Source organism: Dermochelys coriacea, chromosome 9, assembly GCF_009764565.3.
Source record: "Dermochelys coriacea isolate rDerCor1 chromosome 9, rDerCor1.pri.v4, whole genome shotgun sequence".
In the NCBI taxonomy this organism is placed as follows: domain Eukaryota; kingdom Metazoa; phylum Chordata; order Testudines; family Dermochelyidae; genus Dermochelys; species Dermochelys coriacea.
The window spans coordinates 6,672,478-6,693,617 of NC_050076.1; positions in this window are offsets into that span (position 1 = coordinate 6,672,478).

Sequence of the window (21,140 nt, forward strand, 5' to 3'; positions counted from 1 at the left end):
TTGTTAGTCTCTAAGGTGCCACAAGTACTCCTTTTCTTTTTGCGAAAAAGAGCTGTTTCCAAGCACCTGGGGTTTATTTGTGACATCTACACACGTCTGTCTGTCACTGTGTCAGGATCTTACACACTGGATGGATAGGTGCCCGTTGTCAGAGCCACCCAGTGTCCCCTCTAAAGTGCCCCGCTTGGCTTTCCTGCTTGAGATGCCTTTTCTCCTCCACATGCAACAATCATCATCAACTCGAATCCAGCTCCCTGGGCTTCAGCATCGGACCAAGAGAACCTGTGTCAGGATGGAAAAAAACATCCCTCTGACCGTACCCCCCAAGTTATCAACTACCACCGCACACTGGGACCCATACAAGCTATCGTCAAACAATCACAACCCATACTTCCCGGTGACCACACCCTGAAAGCAATCTCTCCCATCCTTTATCCTAGCCTTCAAACAACCCCTTCAAACTCACCAACCTCATCCTCAGAAGCAAGCTCCTCACAGAACAGGACACGCCAACTCAAAGCAGCACCAGACCCTGCTAGGACAACGGATGCAAAACCTGCAGACATATTTCCGCTGCTGCAATGATCAAAACCCCCCCACAACACAAGGTCCATGGGTCCAACACATGCCTAGCATATGTGGCCTATCTCACCCAGTGCACTAGATACCCCAATAATAGGTATGTCGGTGAAATGAGACAATTGCTAGGCTGTCGAATGAACTCGCACAGGAAAATGATAACAGCCAAAAACATCCTGTCACCCGTGAGCAAACACTTTTCACAAAACAATCACTCCCTATCTGCATGCATCCGATGAAGTGAGCTGTAGCTCACGAAAGCTTATGCTCAAATAAATTTGTTAGTCTGTAAGGTGCCACAAGTACTCCTTTTCTTTTTGCGAATACAGACTAACACGGCTGCTACTCTGAAACTCCCTATCTGACCTCTGATCCCTTATCCTCAAAGGAAACCTGCCCAACACCTTCAAAAGATGAGCCTGGGAGCTTAAATTCATAACTTTGCTAGACACTAAAAATCATGGACTTAATAAAGATGCTGGATATATGGCTCATGAGAACAACCTGTGAGCTGCTAACCTCCCTTTTATTGTCCCATGAGTGCAGAGGTGTTAACGGCCCACTGCCCCTGGAACGATCTTTTTCAATATGTGATAACTCATCTGCGCTCTGCCCTTGGATTTAGCTGTGACATTCTTAGGCCTGGTTTACCCTCAGAAATGAGGTTGGTATAACTACATCGTTCAGGGGGTGTGAAAAATCCACCACCGAGCGACACAGTTAAACTGACCTAGCCCCCAGTGTAGACAGGAGAATTCTCCCATCAGGCAAGCTACCGCCTCGCAGGGAGGTGGAGTGACGGGAGAATGGCAGTGGTTTGGGAGTAGACAAGCCCTGAGCCTTACCCAGTCCTGAAGAAGAGCTCCAAGTAAGCTCAAAAGCTGACACCAACAGAACTGGGCCAATAAAAGAAATCACCTCACCCTCCTCGCCTCTATAACGGGGAGCAACGGCCAGTTCCAAAGGAGACAAGGAAGCACCAGAACACGGAGGTGGGAGGAGGGTCTATTCACTGTGGCATCGTTTTGCACTTAGGTCCCAAGCTTGGCTATTCATTCCCTTGTGGGCACATGTGGCGTTTCACTGGCTGTTTCCCTTTAGGCTTGGTTGAGTTTCTTAAGGAGGGTTCCCTCCACCTCTCCCATGAGCCAGCCCCATTCTTCATTCGTCAGCCTTCCTCCCCCTCTGCCCTGGCTAAGAAGGGGAGAGATTCGTCGATTAAAAGGCCAGAAAGGACTATTATGATAATGTCGTCTGCTCTCCTGCATAACCCAGGGGCTCCCTGGGGTTCATTCCTGTGTGAACTTTTTGAGAAGAACATCCCATCTTGATTTAATGGCCAGGGGCGGAGAACTCCCCACAGCCCTTGGTAAGTGAGGCCGGTGGTTAACTACCTCTCTGTTAAAAATGTACAGCTTATCTGCAGTCTGAATTTTTGGAGCTTCAGAGTCCATTGTGTAATACCTCTGTCTGCTAGATCGAAGGGCCCTTTATTATCACGTCTGGTACCTCTAGACTGTGATCAAGTCCCCCTGAAAACCTGCTCTTTGATAAGCTAAATAGCTGGAGCTCCGTGAGTCTATCACTTTAATAAGGCCTGTTGTCCAACCCGCCAGTCATTCTCGTGGCTCTTCTCGGAGCCTCCTCCAATTTATCACCAAGCTTCCAGTGCTGGGTGTTTGCCTATATCCCCTCGCGAGGCTGAGCTGGCCCAGGCTGCTATCAGCACGGGTATCTGGAGCCTCTCCGCTCAAGTCACAAACCACACTGTCTCCAGAGGGGTGCTGCCTTCCCATGTTATTACTGGTTGCAGCTGACGGATGCCGGTTGCTGGCCCACTCAGTTCAGGCTTTATCAGAGATAGCACTTGCCTGTCCGTCTTTCTACCCAGACCTCCCGAGGATCATTTAAGGAGGCTGGCAAAGTGCTACTGATTAGTGCCCAAGTCTGACTGGGGGCCCCAGCTTTCCTCCACTGATCCACACCCTGCACCGGCCCAGCCTGCTGCTTTGGAGCCCAGCTTGCTTTTGTCTAGCTCGAGGGTCAGCCTGTGATTCGAGGTGCACATTCACAGACAATGGGGAGCAGGATGCATGGCTGTCACGCCAGGAGAGAGAGATCTAGGGCTCAGCACCCTGCTGAAGGAAGTGGCTACGCACCCTGAGTAAACGGCAAAGATGGGAATAAAAGCCAGCGCTTCAGCCTTCCACGCCAGGGTCCTATCCAATAGACAACACAGCCCAGGAGCAGCCTTACATTTCACACCCAGCTCCTTTCTACTGTAGCAGGTGTGGCAAAGGCTGCAGGCACCAGGGTTCTCGCAATGCAGCCAAAGACAGCCCATCTATCTCCTGTCCCTATGTACCATCTATTCACCCTAATGAGAGCTTCGTGGCCACAACCAGAGACTGTCAAATCCAGCTGTCAAATGGGTGTCCCAGGGATTTATAATGCACCCAGCGCAGCAGACTCTAGGAGTCAGAAAGGAGCCTACCTGGACCCCTTTGGTTCTCCAATAGACACCCGTCGGGTTTAATGAACTAATAAGAGGTGAGAAATAGCTGGGTGAGTTGCAAGGAAGGATTAGAGACGTGAACAGAGCTCCAGCGCTGAGATTAGCTAAGATCACACACGCAGCTGGGGCTACTGAGCATCATGGAATTTGTTGCTCAGCAGCTGGGGGCAGGAAAATTCCCTCCCGCTCTCTCTCTGTCTTGCCCCCCTCCCCCACGCTGGAGTATTGCTCAGTCAGGGCATTACGGAGAGTTTATATCTTCCTCAGAAGCATCCAGCATTGGCCACTACTGGAGTCAGGGTACCAGAATGGATGAACCGTCTACTTTTGTTCTGGCCAATTTTCTTCTCCCAAATCTTTGGGATGGCCCACACAGCCCCTGAGCAGTGCATTGCTGGCCACTGGGGCACATCGGCCCCCTAGCTTCGGTTCACCTTAGCTGACCTTAACCTTAGAGGGCAGAGGGGGGCTCAGTCTCCATTGCCCACTCAGTTCTTGGCCTCTGTGCTGAGCTTGCCAAGGAGAGCACAAGGTACCAGCAGCGGGTGTTAGGCCATGGACGCTTTATGGACCAGACGGAGACCAGCCTTGCTGTATTTTGGGGGGCAAATGGGTGGAAAAGGGGAGATTTCTCATGACATCATTAAGAAATTCTTGCGAGAGAAAACTCCAGGCTAGTTGGTGCCACAAGGACACAGCATTAGCAAGAGATGGCGCGTTGCTGCATCAAGCTGGGAACATCCCAGGGGAAGAATCACGGCTCGGGGGAGTGAGGAGATGCTCCAGATGGGTAGTTGCTGGCAGCTGGGCTATACCAGCAGCTCCTACTACCCCCAGGCAGCAGCTCAGCAGGCTAGTGCATTGCAGGGGCAGAGCTAAGGTTCCAGCTCATCCCTCAATCCCCACCCATATGCTGGAGGCAGGGGAATATGGGGGGCATGCTTGCTTGGACCCCAGATCCAAGTTGCTCCCCCAATCTCGCCTTGAGCTGATTCACAATCCTGCGAACTAGCATCACCAATCAGAGCGGAATCTGAAAGCCACCGGCTGTTTGTACCCAGGGTTGTTTGCACAGGGCTCAGCTTTCAGAGCCGAACGCTCACTAGCTCGCATCCCGGCTGGGTCCCTGGATGAGCCCAGTCCAGCGCCGCCAGCACGGGAGTCCTTGCCCGAGTGCAGAACGTGCTCATGCCGGGATAAATGACTCGCCGGCAAGCCATGGAGACGGGAGGAAAACAGGAGGGATAAACCACCAGAGAGGAATTACTGAAGCAGAGTGTTTAAAAAACCAACCTACCCATGGTGGGGGGGAAGGATAGCTCAGTGGCTTGAGCATTGGCCTGCTAAACCCAGGGTTGTGAGTTCAGCCCTTGAGGGGGCCATTTAGGGATCTGGAGCAAAAAATTGGGGATTGGTCCTGCTTTGAGCAGGGGGTTGGACTAGATGACCTCCTGAGGTCCCTTCCAACCCTGATATTCTATGATGGCTTTGGAGCAGCCTGTCCTAACTGTTGAGTCCTATAGCCTTGGCTAAGGGGTGGAAGATGGTGGCTACTGGAACTTGGCTGGGCTATTGGGATGTCTCCTGTGTGCACAGCAGGACAGTCAGGAAATGCACCCAGGAAGGTGGGGAGGTGGAACCAGATACACACTTCCCAGCAAACACTGGACGGGCAGTGCAGGAGCCATTCACTTTGATGCTCTGGCTCAACCACTCTGCAGAGATCCTCAAACTAGGCCAAGCATGTGAGCTGAGAGGACAAAGACCTTGGGCTGGATTTAAGACAGGCCCCCAGGCCAGGGCAAAGGAGAACCCAGATTCCAGAGACCGGGGACCTAGGGGACGTTTGACTTGATGAGGTCCCATCAAGAGGCTGGTTAGACTCTCATTAAGACAGACCCACAGGTGGGTCTTTTGTTGGTTTAAAGTCCTTCGCTTTAGTGTTCTGCTTTGTTCCTGGGATGGAACAAGCAATACTTTGGTTTCAAGAAGGCTGTTCTGGGTCATTGTTTTCACCTCTGGCCACAAGCTTCCAAAGGGAAGAATCACAGGTACCGGGTTCAGTTGTTCCTGCCATATAAGCCCAGGGTGCTACAGCCCAGGGCCAGTCTAAGAGTGGGACAATCGCGTGAGTCCACCCTGGGGAAGTAAGTGCCCTCAGGAGGGCAGAGAAGGAGTTAGGGGGCAGCCAGCCCTGCATCTGTGATCCCACCCCCAGATCTAATTTACAAGTCTCCAGGGAAGGGGCTGCTGCAGGATGGATTCGGCTGCTCTGCCCATCACACTGCATAGGGTGTGTCTGTGAGTGTGATGATCCCCTTGTGTTGGCTATGGGAGGCAGGCATAGCATGTGGAGGAATTGTATCAACACAACAATTACCAGCAGCCCATCCTGGCTGCTATCCTCTCTCTGGGCGTTGCCACTGCAGAAAGCAAACCGCTCCCACAATGCAGTGTCCTACCATACTGGGAACATTCTGTCCCGACCCCCGCCGATGATCCGCTCACGCTTTGAAGTGCAAGGACTGAAGGCCTTATCCTATCTAGAGTCACTGCAGATGCTATTCTTGAAAGACTCTTGGCCCACAGCGATAGCCTGTTGGTCCCCAGGAGGGAACTGGGATGAAGAGCTGAGGGCCAAGTCTGCTCAGTGGATGGCCCGAGACACTGGAACTCATATGCTGGTGGGGATCTGACTACGGCTAACTCTTGAGGGTGTGTGGCAGACTCTTTGCTCTGCCCAAAGGGTGATTTGGAATCTGTCTGTCTAGGCACTCAGACCCTGCCCAGCCTCACGGTACCTGAGCTCCTATCTCACCAGCTATGTCCCCCTGCATGGTGTCCACCTCCTGGGTTTGCTCCCACTTTCAGTAGCTGCAGCTCTGGCTAAAGAAGAGACTCAGGAGTGTAGCTTTCCCATGGGAATGTTTTATGTTGCAAATGTATGCACGTTGCACTCAAGTCCTAAGGTGATGGGCACATTAGAAATGCATATAATAAATAATAGATTCGTGGATTCTTAAGGTCAGAAAGACTCGACTCAGATTAGTTAGTCTGCCTTCCAATGCAGGCTGTTAAATTTCACCCAAGTACTGAGTCCAATAACCATGTAAGGGCCAAGCATTGCTTTCAGTTACACCAGGCTCCCCATGGGTCAATTCCAGGGCTCTCAAGGGAGATACTCCTGCTGCATGCCAGGGTCAATGAGATCAGAATCTGGTCCTAAAACCCTGACTGAGGAAGCATTGATAGTGTGGGGAAGAAAATGGGACCAAAAAATGAGGGCTGGCTAGATCCCCAAGCTGCTGCTTCTTCATGGTCCAGTAGCTAAAATATCAGAGTAGGAAGGACAATGCTTTCATTGCGGGTTAGCACACAGATACTGTGGTGATGGGTACAGGGTGGTCCATGACTAAGGCTCCTGGGTGTTAGGGTAATACAAATAATCAATAAGAAGGAAAACCTGAATAAACTAGACTAGAGGTGTAAGCCGGTGGGACCTGCCAGAGGGTCAAATAAAGCTTCCAAAAGAAGCAGAATTTCTGTCCCTTTCTGCAGGGAGTGTTTGATTTTCATAACAGTCCAAATGAAAACAGAGAAACTGGCCCTTCCTAAAGCTGCTTCTCTATAAAGCAAGGATCTCCAGCCCAGGCTTCCACATATCCAGCATGGAACACCCCCCTGCAGCCACAGTGTTGCCAACACTCACAATTTTATCATAAACCTTGCAATATTTGGTGTGTTTTCTAAATCCCTAGCGTCTGGAGTCATGTGATTAGGTGAGAATCTCAGCTGTCTTTATTATTTTTTAAGTAAATTTCCTGCTCTTCTGGTGGTAGAGAAAAAGGTAATGAACCTGTGACCCCAGCGCTCCAGAAAGACTCAGAACCCAGAAGGCAAAGAAAATGAACCCATGATTTATGATTTTTTAAAACAATTTCATGATTTTTAAGCCAATCACATGATTTTTTTCAAATGCTTAGGGCGGGCAGTACTGCTACCTACTTCCTGCAGGTCTCACTCTAACTGAGCAGCTTACTGGCCTTTTATCTGGCCTGCAGGCTATCACCTGATTCCTGGTCTCAAACACACCACCTGGGAAGCAGCTAATTAGTTACAGCTGGGGGCTACATCGACCGCCCTTAAATAGCTATCTCAGCCTGGGACAAGAGCAAGAATGATCTGGATACTAAAGTAAAATCTAAGCCCAGGGATTTGTTTGTAAGTCCCACTTCTACCATAGCCTCCCTGGGTGACCTTAGACAAGTCACTTCATCTTGCCTCAGTTCTCCATCCATAAAATGGGGATAATAATTCTGCTTTGTCTGTTCTTTTAACCAGTGAGCTCGCTGGGGCAGAAACTGCTTCTTCCCATGCATATGTACAGCATCTAGCACAGAGGGTCTTGACTAGAACTTCTAGGTGCTACTGCATTATTGCTGGAGGGAATTTTGAATCCAGGGAATTGGGATGTCAAATTATGAAAAGAGATCAGGCTAAATACCGTATGTAGCTTCTTAGCCTAGTGAGCTGGAAGTCAAATCTCTCATGCACCATGGCCAACATGCATTTGATTCAGCAGCGTCACGCCCCAAGCTCACGAGAGCCAGTCAAAAAGGTGCAGGCAGTTTCTGAAAAGGCTTCTGAGTTTCTTCGAATGTGTCGCTTTCAGGAGCTTAGAACTGCAAAGGCAAAATCTTTCTGGCTGTTCCAATAAACACAGAGAAGATAAAACGCGTAATTCAAGTTTTACCACTGAGCAGAATTCCAGGAACAGATGGGCTCTCCGGTTGGGCTTTGGGCTTTGTTTTCGTTTTAAATTAAATGCACCAATCGTTAGCTCCATTATCACTTGGCATGTTTAATTTTGGCACAACAAAAGGCCCATTATCTGAATCTACCACTCGACTGCAGAAATCTTTGTTGCTGAAACAAAGTAAGTGCCCTTTAGTTGTGTCCAGCTAAAGAGCTGTTTCTTCTCTGCAGCATGACTGCAGAATTCTCACCGAACGGCTGAGAAATAAATGCTGCAAGGGCACGGACTGTGGAATTTCAAACTGGCTTCATATTGTAAAGAAACAGTGGGCTCAAATGATACTGGGGACTTTGCCTGGTTTTGCTCTGCTGAGCTCATTTTCTTTAGCGCTTTGTCTCTTGCTAGCTGAAGAAAGGGAGTATAGTCTAGTGGCTGGAGCAATAGACTAGAAGTCAGGATACCTAGGTTCTGTTCAGGATGGGAGTACAGGCTAGTGGTTAAAGTGCCAGGACTCCTGGGTTCCATTATACACTCAGTCGCTCTATGGCTAGAGGGACTTAACCTTCCCCATTTGTAAAATGGGGATAAGAGTCACCTTCCCCTGATATGGGTTTTATGAAGCTTTTTTAACGTTGATGACATGCTCTGGATCCTTTGACGAAGAGTGAGGCAACATGCCAGTGGCGCTGCAGGTCTCTCCTGCTAACATGGGTATTATGTTATCAATTTGGCGCAAGGACCATGGCTCCCTCTAGCACCCAGCTGACAGGGTCCCGACTGGCACCACCACAGTGAAGCTCATAATCCAGTCCCATAACTGAAAGCTCAGCCAGAATTGCATAGGCATAAGGGGGGCCAAGTGAAATGTTTGCATTTCCTGATTTTGAGCACTTCCCTTTGCAGCAGTAAGGCCAGTGGTTCTGCATGTAATTACTAGATTACACTGGAACTACTTAAAGCAGGCTCTGGAGGAGAGGAGATCTGGGGAGGTGGACCACCAGGGAGCTGTTCTTCTGTAATTTAGGCCTTCAAAAATTCATGCCAACTGGCTTTCCAAGGCCAGCCAGCAGATGGCACATAATTGATAACGATGCCGGTGCTTGAGCAAGGGGAAGGCTGCAAATCCCAGTGGATCCTGGCTGGAGGGCGCCAGCGGGGAGAGTGCTGGCTCCCTTCATCATCCGACAGCAGTGCCCTCCAGTACGGCCTGCCCTAGAGAATAATCTCCCCACTGTGCTGCCCCACAGGGAGCCGTGTTCCAGCTCTCAGCTCCCCGACCCGCTGCCTCACCTGGAATCTGAGTCGAGGCTGGAAATACCCATCGTGCCAGGTTCCAATCCCAACCTCTCCAAGATGGGCTCAGATGACAGCAGCCAGCCCAGCAGGGACCACCGGGCCTGCCAAGACCCTGCAGTGGGGCTGATGGCAAAGGCAGCTGGAGGAAGAGCCTGCTGAGGAGGAGGTGGGTCTGGGAAAGAGCGGGAAGGGTGAGAAGGAATAAAGGAAGGGAGTGAGTGGGGAGAGAGAACAGAACCCAGGAGTTCGGCTCCCAGCCCCATTTCCCTTGTACTAGAGCCATATCAGCTCGCCCCATCCTCCACATGCAGCCTGGCATCTTCTCTGTTCTCTGGCAAACTGGACTCACAAGACCCTAGATGTCCATGGGCTTTGGCTGCATCACACAGACTTGGGGCTGGCCCTGGGCACCCATATATCCAGCAACCTCATGGCACCCCTCGGGGCAAGCAGGGTTTCCAGCTGCTGGAGGGTGCAGGGAGCCTTGTGTCTAGGGGGAGTTGAAGTTTGCCAAGGGGAGCGTGTCACAGGATGAGTAGCAAGTGACAGGTGGGTGGGGGCCTCAGGGGAGGGGGCGGAGCGGGGTGGGAAGGGGCAGAGTGGGGGCACGGCCTCGGGGAAGGGGCAGAGTGGGGACGGGGCCTTGGGGTGGAACGGGGTGGAGCATCCACAGGGAAAAATAAAAGTCAGCACTTACGATTCTCTGGCTTCTGCAGCCTGTTAATCACTTCCTACTCTAATTAACTCACCAGCCATCATGCCCTTGTTGGGATCCCTCACCAGACACATGGGCACTGCCTGTGAAAGGCCCAGGGCAGTTGTTACACTGTGTGCCAGGCTGGCGAAACACCAGACAGAGGAAAAATGAATAATGCCATTCTTCCCCCAAAATAACCATGCTCACGGGCCAGATTCTCAGCTGGTATAGCTCCTTACTTTGGCATAGTCAAGACCCAATCTGCAATCAGACTCACAGCGAGGGACCCTCCCTGCCCTATCTGAGATCAGGGCCCCATTGCCCAGGATCTGCAGAGCCACATAACACAGATCCTGAGATCTCCTGCCCCAAAGAGCTTCCAATTCAAATAGACAAGACAGACCGAGGAAGGCTCAGTGTCCCCCTTTTACAAATGGAGTAGCGAGGCCCAGACGGATTCAGCGTGTAGCCTACATAGGGAGCCAGGATTTGAACTCAGCTCTCCTGAGCCCCACAACCATCGTTTCTCTCATAGTGAAACCTGTACCAGAGCCTCCCCTGGCTTGACAATACCCTGTCTTACCAGACCATCCCCATGTGCCCTGAAAGCATTCAGTATAATTCTGCTTCAACCCTAGAAGGAGACTTGTTAAGCAGACAATTTTGGCCTGCAAGCAGGCTGTGCATTTCATCTGTCCCTGCGGCTAGTTCCTTCGGCCCCCTCTTTCTCACCCCTCCCCGATGTCTCCTCTTTGCTCTTCCTGTGCAGCTCCACAGCTGGTGGATCATGAAGGGGATAAATCCGAGGATGCCACGAGCAGAGAGGATTATGGGCTTTCAGGTGAGGAGCAAGCCGCAGGAGCAGATGGACACTTAAAGGAACACACAGATCCTGGTTTCCTGCCAAAGTCCCCCAGGGCATAAAGAGGGTGGGGAGAGAGAAAGGTGGGCAGGGAAGCAGAGTGTTTCTCAGATGTTCCCCATGAGATGCCAGCTGGCCTAGGTGCGATAAAAAACCGGGGCTCCTTGCCAGGCCATTGCTAGGGAAGACCCAGTCCTGGGAAAACAAGACCTCACGAAACCAGTGTCCGAGCATCAAAGTGATCCCAAATATCACTGGAGCTTCCAGAAAGTCCATCATGGCTGCTCCAGGGCTCTGGGGGTGGGGGTGGGCCCTCCTTCCCACAGCGGTCCGTTCTCACAGAGCCAGATTCCCCTGCTGGTTCTCCCACTCCTCTCCCATACCAGGGGTCTGGGGGTGGTATAAAAACACAGGCGTGTCCCGCTCCCATGGCACCCCCATTAACTTTGACAGCGGCTGGCTCAGACCCAAAGGCTGGCTTCTGAGATGGCACTTACCCATGTTGAAGGGAAGGAGCCAGTGTCACCCCACGCTCCTGTGTCTATGATCCTGTTTGGTGCACCCCTCGGTTTGGGTCTTTGTTGTACACTGTAGGACCCCTGTCATGCACTGAAAGGACCAGAGTCACCCTCCGAGGCCTGGAGCTTGTGTTGAGGACCATACCCACCATGCTGCCCAGTGAGCAGTGCGGTCCCTGGGCTCATGGACATGTTGCCTTGTGCACTGCAAGGACAGGAGCAGATCGGTGAGCGCGTGTCCAGGCCCTGCGCCAGCAGGATTCAGGAGTCCCTAACGCTCCCAGCCAGGATTTGATGGGGCCCGGTTACGCTGGGTGCTGAGCAGACTCTGCTGCATCCCTGACCTCTCCCCTGCCGTCCAGCCTCACAGCCCTGACGCCCTTTCCCTGCTACCCCAGCTCAGCACTCCTCAGCTTCTCCATCACCCGGGCTCACCTCCTCAGCGAGACTCCTCTCTCTCCTCCCATACCCAGTCTGGCTGGAGTTTCCTCCACCCCGTCGCAAAAATCCATCGCCTCCTCTCTGTCCCCAGGGCTAGAAAGCGCGTCCCTGCCAGGGCTGCCTCTCGCCTCGCCTGCTCCCACCACCACCACCTCTCTGAGCTCCCAGCTCGCTCCCCAACCATCCATCCAGAACGGTGCACCACAATCATTTCCCCCTACTGCTGCTCGGCCCATACCAGGCCCTGCATCAGATACCTCCACTGGCTGTTAGGGGCCTTACGCTCAGGTTTCTTCACCTTGCTATCCGGGCTCTTCAGCTGACTTCGGGTACCTCTCTTCTTTCTTACCATTCCTCTCCCGCCTTGTGCCTATGCTTTGCCAATGAATCTATCTATCTATCTATCTATCTATCTATCTATCAGCCACAACTGTAGTACCTAGGTATTGGATATAGATTTGTCATCTGCCCTAGTAACTAGAGATGGGAGGAGTACCTGAGGTATGATAAGAACACACCTGAACATTGCCTCCAAACTCAAATCAAACAATATTTTGAGGTTCAGATCACTTTTCATTTTCACACCCTGTTCTGGATGTTCTGATGGTACCTACAGCCCAAAGAGAAGGAGAAAACTCATAAAATTCTCCCCCAACATCCAGACACAATCGGAAGAGGGTTGAGTGATACCATTCAGGTCCAGCTTTGAGAACTTTTGGGTGCTTTTCCACACTCATCCTTAGGCATTTCACCCGTCGCTAGCAGTGACATCCCATGGTTTTGCAACGCGAGCACAGTAAAAACCCTGACATTGGTGTTCAGGAGGGAGTCGAGGGGAAGTAGCTGGCGTTCTTATAGCTCATTTATCACTGGTCAAAATACACACGACAATTGAAATACAGCTGCATTTTGCTCCACAAAGGGAAAAAAAATCTCTATTGCAAACAACCACTATAAAAACAGCCTTACAAGGCTGACACAGCCTGGTGAATTGATGGCTTTTTAATCCCAAAGCTGCAGTGATAAATCTGCTTCCTGGAAGCGCTGAAGACAGTGTCACTCACATTGTCCAATAGCCTGGGGAGAGACAGCTCCATAAGCCACTCAGGGAAAGGCAGTGAATCCTTAGAGGACAGGATGGGGTGAAATCCAGAGCATTGTGCATGGGGCATGTGTTGATTCATTCCCCCTGTTGGGAAGACGCCATCCTAAATCTCAGAAGATGGATGGCAAGCATTGGGAAAAGATTCTTTTGCACAAATTGTTTGCAGTGGAGATTACTCCATGGAGCCTGACCCCTGCGGCACATCCAGCTCGCTGCATATTCCAGGCAAGCCAAGCACAGACATCACCCTCAGCCCCGGCACGCTGCAACCTTGGTGCCAACCACCGGTGCAGAGAGGGGAGACGCCATTTGGACACCCTCCCACTGAGCCTCCCCCTTGACCGGCTCCGACAGGGTCCTCTGTGCTGCTGGCCGGAATCAGGAGCATTTCAACAAAGGGTGTTACCCCCAGGACACCACGCTGAAAGGCAGCTTCACACAGGCTGGGTGTGGGTCCGTCCCCTCTGTGAAGTCTTTCTTCTGCTTCTCTGCCAACACTGAGTCGTACCGAAAATATCCAGGCAAGAAGCTTGCTGCTGAAAGGCGGATTCGTCCCCCAGCCCCACAGCAGCCTCTTAGTAAAAGGTCCTTAGTGAGAACAGTGTATCCCTCAACGTCCTATCTCCCCATCCTGCTTCCTTCTAACGGACCCTACACCTTAATGAGACGACGCTTAACATGGTGACCACCAGGCTAGGCACCAGAACCTCCCTGGTTTTGATGGGCCATCCGTGTGACCCACAAGCTGTGGGTCACAGATCACAAAGGTATTTTGGGTGGCCCAGGAAACGTCATGGTAGTGCTCTTAAGAGCTCCACTCAGAAGCCAATTTTAGAGCATAACAACAACCTTACTGAACCCACATGCTTCCGACCAAAGCGAACTATTCATATTTGCCAGCAGATGGCACTCGTTATATTAACTAATTACACAGATACAGCTATGCAGTTCTACCTACTATATAACAGTAGGTACAGATACAGACTAACACGGCCGCTACTCTGAAACCTACTGTATAGAACTCTCACACCAGTTGTGACACAATGATTTGGATGGTTAGCTTTGGAGACCAGAGACTGTCTTCTTGTCCTGGGTTTGTACAGCAACTAGTACAATGGGACCCTGGTCCGTGACTGGGGCTCGTAGCTGCTACTGTAATACCCATAAATAATAATAACGTTTTGATTGCAAGGTGATAACGCTTTGATGTGGTGTTAGGGTGTTTTAACACAACAGGGCATTGACTAAAAGGTGTAGCCAATTGTGTGACTACACTCGCTTTTCGCTCTTAAAAATGTTCAAGAGACTAAGTAGCCAAATGTAGCCAAACATATTGTCTAAAACCAAAGCAGAGCAATACGAAAAGGAGACACATATGCCTTTCTTCCAGGGAGCAAATTCTCACAGTGTGTTCGCCTTACATAGTAGGTGTGCTTCAGAGATGCACTTTTCCGCTAGTAGTATTTATAGGATGATTTTGCATGTTACAAAAACTTCTTACATGCCATTTAAATCCAAGCCACCAGTTCGTACTAACTCCTTACCTTGTCGTTCTATACCTTGCTTATCTTTGTTTTTTTGGACACCAGCATTCCAGGTACTGGTCAGCAAAGGTACTTCCTTATGCATTCCCATATCTCGTTTTGACTACTACACTCCAAGTGTTGATGAGTCAAGAAAGTACTCCTTAAGTGACCATGAGACAAAGTATTCATGCATCTTTGCTTTGGCACGTTTCCTATTTTCTAATGCCAAAACTGACTTCAGCTTTGCAAAGTGTTGTGGGATAGTTGACATGGGTGAACAGAACAGTTAACATAACTTCCCAAGTCTTATATATAATGCAGACCTGTTAACATGGTGCAAACTATGCCTAAATATCACCAGAGGCCAGAGATGGGACATAGAAGGGGAGGGCTCTGATATTACGAGAATTCTTTCCTAAGTGTTTGGCTGGTGGGTCTTGCCCACATGCTCAGGGTCTAACCAATTGGCATATTTGTGGTTGGGAAGGAATTTTCCCTCAAGTCAGATTGGTAGAGATTCGGGGCGGTGGGAGGTGTGAGGGAAGAGTGTCACCTTTCTCTGCAGCATGGGGCACGGGTCATTTGCTGGTTTGAACTAAAGTAAATGGTGGATTCTATGTTACTTGAAGTCTTGAAATCAAGATTTGAGGACTTCAGAGTCTCAGCCAGAGGTTAAGGGTCTATTACAGGAGTGGGTGGGGGAGGTTCTGTGGCCTGCGACATGCAGGAGATCAGACTAGATGATCATGATGGTCCCATCCGGCCTTAAAGGCTATGAAAGTCTATGTATTGGCTAACAAGCGACTGGCCGGTCACCTCATCCTCCCATGTCACAACATAAATGTCATGAAGTGATTTGCCCAGGTACACAGAACAGGTCAGTGGCAGAGCCAGGAAAAGAACCCAGGTGTCCTGAATGCTACTCCTGCATGCTCTGTCCCCTCTCACTGCAGCAAAGCGGTCTCCACTCATGGTCTGGCTACCAGGATGCTGTGTGGAGTGTGCATGCCGTCTTAGCCCACCCATTAGCTGTGCAGAAGGCAGGCTGGCTCTCTGCTATAATTGCACAAGCTGCCCACAGCAGAGACTAATGCTGGAGCAGAGGGATCAGATAATGCAGAGGGAGACTGCTGAGTTGACTGGATGATTTCCTTATCATCCGGGAATGTGATAACCAGCTTCTCTCTATGGGATGCCCAGCTGCCATCTGGCTGCATGCAGGGGCCAAATGAGAATCGCCTGCATCTGTCTCCCTTTGCCTCATCTGTATCAAAGCGAAGCAACCTGCTTTGTTTATTACAGCTCAGGCTCATGGAACAGACTGGCATGCTCTGGGATCGCAGGGTTTATGAAGATCGATATTTTGGGGAGCAGATAGTGCTTGTCCGCGCTGCCAGAAGACAGCCCCGGGAGATAGAAATCCTCTGCCCGCCCACAGATGAGGTACAACGCAGGACACCTTGCCTGCTAATCATCAGACTGAGAACTGCCCACGAGTGCCACACAGGGCTATCCAATGGGGGTCAGACTAGCATTGCTGCCTTGCAGGACAGAGCTGGGTTTGCTGCCAGCCATGCTGAACCTTGTCCTGATGGCTCCTGCAACGATCCTTTGGGGCCCAGGCGGTCACAAAGTGGCAGTGCCATGGGGGTGGCGAGGAGACGCTGCTTGTGTTTTCACGGAGGCGCCTTTGCCAGCTGGCGCCAGGGACGGTTGCCCCGCAGTCTCCTCGACAGCAAGCTGACGGGGTCGCCCTACAGGCATCAGATCAGCAGGCGCTGAGCACCGGACACTTTGTAGGCCTGGAGGTAGGAACCCATTCCATAGGCTCATTTCCTGCTGCCTGGGGCCCGATCCTTATCATTAGCACGTCAGCTGGCTCTCTGCAAAGATTGAGGACACTTCATTTGCCTGAGTCTCACCCTGAAGGTTTCTGGCCCTTGCTAGAGCCAGAACAAGTCCGAGGCTGGGGCTTCACATAGCTTCTTGTTTCATCCAAAGCCCCAAAGGTCTAGAATAGGGTGGGGGGCAAACCTGATATGTGAGTAGCTGGTGAATATGGGCTTGATTCAAGCATTAAAGTTCATGAACAGACTGTCATGGACTTTAATGGGGGATGGATCAGCCCCTGCTTGGGCAGGGAGAAGGCCAAGCTGCAGAGACGAGCTAGCCACGAAGGCAAGGCATGTCCGTGTAAGCAGCTCCCACTCAGCGTGGCGCTCTGGTCCCCGCTGGCAGTGGCTGGGCCCCAAGCTGGGGTTGATGAGCTCAGGCGGGAGTTGCTCGCGTGTTTAGAAGCCGAGTCTCTGGTTCGAGCTGCCGGGGGCACAGCATTCCATGTGAACCAAATAGAGAGGGAGCACTGGAGCTGCCGTGGCCCATAGCTACCATGTGGGCTAGTAGTTCAAATGGGGTGGTTGCCCTGTTGAGGCTGCTGTGGAACTAGCCGATGGCTCCTAGGAGATGGCTAAGGATGCTCCTAACTCTTGGATGTTGGTAAGCGGTGATGCGGCAGCATGTTGGAACGTTCTACCCCTCTGGCGCCCTGAAAACCACCCCCTAACACACCAATTGCACAGCACTCCAAGAGGCTTGTGGGGTCCCTCCACCCTGTCCGTCTCTGGGCCATACCGAGTTACTCAGAGGGTTAGCAGTGGGCTCTGGCACCCATCACCAGTACAGCACCAGCCCAGGTGGGCAGTGATCCAGCGTCACTACTACATCCACGGCTGGCTGGTGGCCTGTGTGAAATGAGCTGGTGCTGTCAGGCCAGCTCCTAAAGGGACCACCATCCATACTTCAAGTGTCACGATGCTAATGGATCCAGGCCTGATGCTACACTCACACGTGGATCTGTTCCCTTCAGAAATAGCTAGACAGAACTAGAGGATGTTAAAAGTCTGCCACAGACATCTGGTCACTCGGATCAGCCACTCTACACCAAGTCTCAGAGGTCCAGTGTCCTGTAGCTCCATCCTGTTTGCTCCATGCCTTGCAGGTGAAGTCCATCTGAAATCACCTGGTCAGGTCTGCCGTAGGGTAACTGCGGGAAATTCCTTCCTGTCCCTGGAACGACCAGCTGATGTTCTGAAGCACGGGCTCTCATCGTCGTTTGCACAGCTGCAGAAGTTATTATCAGCCACCAAATCATCCAGCCCTTCCTTTAAACCCCAGCCACAGCATTTATGGTGGACAAATTGCTCCGACTGTCAAGAACTTTATTCTGATCGTTCGTTTAACCTCCCTTCCCTTGGCGTTGAGCCATCACTTCCATATGTCCTCCCGAGACTCTGAATAACTTCTTTAATTTATATCGCTATCTTGGAGGGATTCAGACAGCACTCACGGCCCCCGTGAGCCTCCTCTCTTCTAGACTATCTACATTCAGCTCCATCCCTCCTGCCTCATATTTCTTTTCCTTGTCTCGTTCTCGTTGTCCTTCTTTGTTTCGCTTCTCATTCTGCTGCCTCCTTCCGAAGCAGTGGGAGAGTAAAACTATGCTGGCTGGAGGATCCTGGTTGTGCTTGCATCAGGTCTATGGACGTTTTCCCCTTGCAGGTGCCATCTCCCCCACAGCCCTGCCTCCCCGCTGGAGTTCTCAGGGGAGCAGCGGGAGAGCCCGTGGCTGCCTGGCCTGCTACAAAGCCAGCCAATTCTGCTTGCAGCTGTTGAACAGGGATGGGGTGGAGATCTGGGCATTACATGGCTCTGGGGTCTCTTAGGGTCCGTCTACACTGCAATAAGAAACCAGCAGCACCGAGTCTCAGAGCTCAGGTCAGCGCAGGGCTCAGGCTCCAGGGCTAAAATTTGCCATGTAGACGTTCAGGCTTGGGCTGTAGCCCGGGCTCGGAAACTCCACAAATGGGGAGGGTCCCAGAACTTGTACCCCAGCCTGAGTGTCTACACTGCCCCGTAGACTGAACCCCAGGGGCCCAAGTCAGCTGACTTGGGCAAGCTATGGCTGTGCTACGGTGCTTTTTTTGCAGTGTAGACATGTCCTCAGTATTCAATCCTAACTGCAACCCATTTTAGACTAGGAAGAGGCAGGTTATGCCCCTCTTGGGGTAAACTCTACCCCAACTTGGGAAGGGGCAAACCAGGTCAGATCAAACAGGAGCCCAGATCATCCCCCCCAGACCTTCCCCACCCCTCAGCGAAAAGTTCAGGGCCCCACACCACTGGTGTGGGTGTGGCTATGCAAATGAGATGATGCGACATTAGCATGGGTGTGTCTGTCCATTGCCCAGAGTGGACCAGATGTTGATAAGAAGCTGGAGCAGAATCCCACTGAGCCCCGCGCTCACGCAGGCAGTGTGGAAGTGCTGGCCTGTCCTCCTGAGAAGTCCAACTCAGTCTTGCAGACCCAAGAGATCCAGAAAGTTTGGGGGTGGGTCAGAAAACCATCCCCACATTCGGAAGTTTATCTTCCCCAGCTGTGCTCATTGCTAGTGCATGGCTACCTACCTAGATGTCCCAGTTTTATAGGGACAGTCCTGATCTTTGGAGTTTTTTCCTATATAGGTGCCTATTATCCCCCCACCTCCAATCACACTTGTGATCTGGTCACCCTATGGCTACCTGAAGCCAGCTGGCCTCCCCAGGGTGCCCTGTGCTTTCATGCCCTGCGTGGATCATGTAATGTCTGGGATAGATTTGTGCAGGATCTGTCTCCTCCTGGGCTGATCCAAAGTCCTGGTCAGGAACAGGAGGGGACTTGGCAAAGACTGATTTTGTACAGCACCTAGCACAACTGGTCCACAACTGGGGTCTCCAATGTTACTCTATATTATGCAGCCATCTGTTACACTGACAAGTCTTCCCCGCAAACTGTCTCCCTCCAAAAAAAGAAAAGGAGTACTTGTGGCACCTTAGAGACTAACAAATTTATTTGAGCATAAGCTTTCATGAGCTACAGCTCACTTCACTGGATGCATGCAGTAGAAAATACAGTGGGGAGATTTTATATATACAGATCTGTACAAGATTTTTCATGAAGTTGATGGATTTCCACTCCATACGGTTAAATTCAGTGCCTTGGATTTGTTAGTCTCTAAGGTGCCACAAGTACTCCTTTTCTTTTTGCGGATACAGACTAACATGGCTGCTACTCTGAAACTTGTCTCCCTCCAGTGAGTGCCCATGAGACAATGATCTCTAGAGAGGCCTGGTGGAGGAATTTAATGACAGCCACAGGGGACTGTTTTTCTGAACTGGCCCTGCAAGGGGAAAAGGCAGCTACCTAGGAGACCTTGCTGGCCAGACTCAGGTTTGTCTGCCTGAAATGATAATAAGCAGAAAGCAAAAAAAGCAAGAAATTACTTTCCCCCAACCATCCCGAGCACCCTGATTGTTTCTGCCATCAAGCTGTTCTCAAACACGGGACTGCATAAGCAAGCAGCTGCGAGTGGACTTGTGTCAATTTTCCTTGTTTCCTTTATTTACCGAGAGCAGCTCTTGAGTGCTTCCCTGAAAGCTGAGTGCTGATTGTGTCTGGTAGCTCACAAAACAAGTTTTGCTTTGGGGTTCATGCAATTTTCATTTATTTCTTAGAGCAAAAAGTAATTTAAAAAGGGACTTTCCAAAGGGCTGGTGCAAACACATCAATTCGCCTTCACAGTTTGCTTCTTATAGCCCATATTAAACTGGGGTTGCAGTGATACTGTTCTGAAGGAAATTCCATAAGCACTCAAATTGAGCGCCGTAGAGAAATGCTAGGAAGTCTGGCCAACCCGGTCGATTTCTCTAGTCAGAGTCCCTAAAAAGGCTCTATGGGGTTGTGCTCCAATTCCTCGTAGAGTGATTTCTATGGTAACCATCTCTTAAAAATTCTAGAAGATGGTCCCAAGCTTTGTTCCCTGATTGCAATGCTCAGGGAGCGAACAGATGCTGAGGCTGAGGTCACCAGCCCCAGGGTGTTTCACAGAAGACAGGTTTCAGAGTAGCAGCCGTGTTAGTCTGTATTCGCAAAAAGAAAAGCAGTACTTGTGGCACCTTAGAGACTAACAAATTTATTAGAGCATAAGCTTTCGTGAGCTACAGCTCATGAAAGCTTATGCTCTAATAAATTTGTTAGTCTCTAAGGTGCCACAAGTACTGCTTTTCTTTTCACAGAAGACAGACTCAGAGATTCCTCAAGAGGCCACTTTCACAAGTAGCTGGCGGTTTCCCCTGCACCCTTCCTGGCTTGTGGTGATGCCACGTTGCATTTCAACATGAGGATACAGACAATACCAGTTTTATCCCACAGGGTGGCCACCCAACCTCAGGGGATGTGACCCGAGTTTGGTGGGTCTCAATGGCATGATACCGTGTGCCCTCACTGGTGGCCAATTTGTTGGCTGCACCTCCAAAGATGCCAATGACCACTAAGAACTCCCCGCTAACATCGCCCCTTCCAGATCAGGGCGACCATCTCGCCCACTGCCTGGAGCGTACCTGTTCTGTAGATACCCCCTGAGAATTCCAGCTGCCAGGCTGTACGCGCTCTACCGGAAAAGCAGCCAGGCTGAGAGTATGAGACTGTTTTAATTGAATACAAAGCTGAGCCTCCACAGAGCCATTTGTATGATTACCCTGATGCGGCGCCTCTACCTGGAAGGTATTTAATGGAACCCTGTCAACTTTACAAAATACTTTAAAAAATATTGCTTCTGATGCCTGGAAACTCTGGCTGTCATTAGAGCCGAGAGAAATTGTCAAAAGAGAATATCCTTCTGCCCACTATTCGGTCTCCTTTCCCGCGTCACTCCCAGCCTAGGAGCACAGGACTTGGCAGGCTGGAGCAGCCCACCTGGTATTCTAGTCCCAGCTGGCACCAGCACCGAATGCTTCAGAGGAAGGTGCAA